Source organism: Pongo pygmaeus, chromosome 9, assembly GCF_028885625.2.
Source record: "Pongo pygmaeus isolate AG05252 chromosome 9, NHGRI_mPonPyg2-v2.0_pri, whole genome shotgun sequence".
Lineage (NCBI taxonomy): Eukaryota > Metazoa > Chordata > Mammalia > Primates > Hominidae > Pongo > Pongo pygmaeus.
Genome location: NC_072382.2, coordinates 112461072 through 112464958, shown reverse-complemented (window position 1 = coordinate 112464958; position 3887 = coordinate 112461072).

Genomic DNA, 3887 nt, shown 5'->3' with positions numbered 1-3887 from the left:
AGAGGCCAAGCAGAGAGCAGAGGCCAAGTAGAGGGCCAGTGAACAGGTTTGCTCACAGAGTACAAGTGGACTGTATCACCTTATAACAGGCGTCACTGAAATAAATTATAATATAATACAATATAATAGTAACACAGAAAGTTCTACAGGGATCCAGAAGGTCAAGTAATCACTCTCTTGGCAGTTTCTTTCCAAAGGGGAGAAAGTGAGGATGTTTGCCCCACTTGAGCTTGATGGTGGCTGCAGCTCAACTGACAGTCTGAGAGGCAGCAGCCTGGCATGTCCCCCACTGGAAGGGACAAAGCAGCCACTGTTCAGTAGGCTAATAGGGCTTGCCATTTTGGAGAATCCATGGAACCATTATCAGAGAAGAAGAGGCCCTGGAGGATACCAAATGGCAGTTGGGCTGGCCAATTCTAGTGGATATGCAACTGGGATGACAAAGGCCCTGTATGTGAGTATGTGCATGATTCCTCTAACGATTTCCTGAACTAGTTGAGAGGAATTTGAATATAGCTGGAGTCTCCTCCAGCTATAGATAGAACTTCAGCTGGAAACTGAGCCATAAAAATAGCACACTATGCTGGCACATAGCATATTGTGTACAGCTAACATTTTTTGAGCCCTTAACCAGATGCTACATACTATGTTAATGATTTTATATTATTTAATCCCCAAACACCTCTATGATGTAAATACTATTATTATTCCTGTTTTGCAGTTTGAGAAACTAAGACGCAGATAGTTCAGTTTACTTGTGCAAGGTCAAAGAACTAGAAAGCCAGGAGCAAATAGCACTCAAATTAAGTTTTAAAATACCATGGAGCTTTCTTTTGGCTGAAAAAAGTTTAATGAATTCCAAAATCTATTTGTGATTAAAAAAAGAATTTGGCACATCAGTAATAAAAGGAAACTTCCAAAGACTTAACAACAACAAAAAAGAGTGTCAACAAAAGATTTAGTTTAAATATCAAATTTAGTAGTGTAATTACCAGTCTGATATCCAATATCCAGTCTAGAATAAGATTAACATTTAGTATTAGAATTAAGGTTAAAGCTTCCATTTTTGATGAAGATTAAAACAAAAATTCCTGATAATACCACTTCCATTAAACATTTAACCAGAAACCCTAGATAATGGGGTAAAACAAGAAAAATAAAAAGCAACAATATACAATTTCTATTGAAATGGAAACAGGCAAACTATCATTATTTACATATAATATAATTTTCACAATGTACCTTTTATAAGCTCTACACCTTCTGCTTAAGCCCTCCCATGATTTCTCATCCATCTCAGGCCAAACTATCCTGGATCAAGGTCAAAATAGTCTTGCTACAGTCTCTCTCTCTCTCTCTGTCTCTCTCTCTCTCTCTCTCTTCTGGAAATCATTTGCTAAGAAACAAATTACCCCCAAAATTTAGTGGCTTAAAACAATAACCATTGAATTGTATCACATGATTTTTGTCTGTGTTAGGACTTCAGGCAAGGCTCAGCTAGATGGTTCTTCTGTCTCATGTGGCCTTTACTGGAGTCACGTGGTGGTATTAAGTTTGCGGCTAAGCTGGTCCAAGACCATATCACTCACTTGTCTGGCACCTTGGCAGGGGCAGCTGAAAGGCTGGGCTCAGCTGAGGCCCTCTCTTCACGTGTCCTCAGGGCCTGTCTATGTGGCCCTGCAGCAGGTTTTCAGCCTTCTTACATGTCAGTTTAGGGCCACAGAGGACAAAGATAAAAGCTACCAGTCATCTTAAAGACTAGGCTCAGGACAGGCACCACATCACTTCTGCCATGCTGTAGTGGTCACAACAGTCAGATGCCAGGTCAGATTCAAGAGGAGGGGAAATAGACCCACATGTCTATGAGAGGCATCTTTAAGAGTGAGGGGCCATCTCTCATATACCACATTCTCCAGCCTTTTCTCATACTACTCTCCCTTCACTCACCACATGTGCTTTCTTTTTGTTCCTCAGAGAGGCCAAGATTATTCCTCTTCCAGGATTTTGTGTGTGCCAGGAGTGTTCTTATCCTGACTGGCTCTTTCATGTAATTAAGCTCCCAGCTTAAATGTAATCTCTTCACAGAAGCCTCCTCCTCACCATTTTGTGAAGACCTTCCCTGGTCACCCAACCTGACTCTCTAATTTATTTCCATAACATTATTACCATCACTGCCAGACCATCTCTCTGGTTTTGTTTTTGTTTTTGTTTGTTTTTCATAGCTCTTCCAATTAGAATGTAACAGCAGGAGAGCAGGGACCCTGACTATCTTGCTCACTTCCTCATTCTCAGCACTTAGAACCAGGCCTGGCACAAAATCGGTCCTTAGTAAACATTTGTCAAGTGAAAATATGAAGTGGTGGACTGAGATTCAAAACTAGATGTGACTGACTCCGGAGCCAAAACCAAACTGTCCTTGTAACCCTTTGTATTCCAGGCAGATATGGTCTACCTAGAACCTAGGGCAAAGATGCTATACAAAGAAAACAACTCGCAGACACCACTAAGAAGGGATTAGCTAGTATGGAAGCTGCAGCCAGGCCAACCTATATAGAAAATTCAAAGAGAAGATTCCATTCCAGCAAAGTCCAACATTTGTTTGACTGACTTTGTTTCAGCCATTGTTGTTTTGATTCTTGGTGATGAAAGATCTCCAAGGTGTAGTGTTGCCTCATGGTCATTTGCAGCTCGGGTCTTGTTTCTGGTTAGCCCCCTCTGACACTCAGCTTTGCTGGGGCCACACAAGTGAGTGTTGCCTTGTCCAATCTGGAATTGGGCCACAGCCATGTTTGTACTGAGGCATTAGGGAAACATGGTTGATAAATGCTTGTTTCCTCTGAGTCACTGCAGGGACTTGTTCCTTCAGTACAAACTTTCTGTTAGGTTTTATAACTGGGGAAGGAGGGGGTGGGAGCCAAGACTAACTGGATCAGGTTTGAAAGGAAAGGGGAAGTAAGAAAATTTAAATAGATTTTTCTATATTAGTGAGAGCGACAAAGGAACCCTTATCTGGGTCTCAGATGCATGCACAGAGTTTCATCTTTATTTGTTTATTTGCCTTAATAAGAAAGGGAAAAGTTCACAGAGCAATTTTTTCCCCTCAAGTTTCCATAAAAATGCTGGAAATGTGGCAACAGTTTTACAAAAACAGTTTAAGAACAATTAAAACATATATAACCATTTTTAAAGTTTATATTAAATGTTCTTTATTAAATAAAAAGGAATTTTGCTTCTAATTTCCAGGCATTGTTGACTACATTTTCTCAATGACCACCTATTAGCTTTTATCATTACTGTAACTTTTCTGTGAGTTATATTTTCCAGATAAAAAGATTTAGCTCTTTATTTTCAGCCTTTTAAATATATCATGACTTACTGCCAGGCTTCTCACCTGTAGAATTCAGCTTATAATAACAATTCTTGCTCATAGTAACTCATAAAGTTATTATGAAAGTCAAGTATAATTAAATCATAGATATAAAAGTATGATTCCCAATTCATTCATTAACAGTTGGCTTTGTGTAAATTATCACCATAATTATCAAGCTCAAACATTTACCGAGCATCAGTTAGGTGTGGGGCCCAGTGTCTAGCACTGGGAACTTAAGAGGTACCAGCCAATCCCTGATCTCAAGGGGATTACAACTCAGTACAGAACTAGATATGAGCTCTCTGAGCCATGGGTTCATCATCATTAACTAGAGGAAAATACTTAATTTTGTGCCTGGCATAGAGTTCAAATACCACAGATAAGTTCATTTTATTTTAAGTTCCAGCGTACATGTGCAGGATGTGCAGGTTTGTTACATAGGTAAACACGTGCAATAGTGGTTTGCTGCACCTATCAACCCATCACCTAGGTATTAAGCCCGGCATGCATTAGCTAT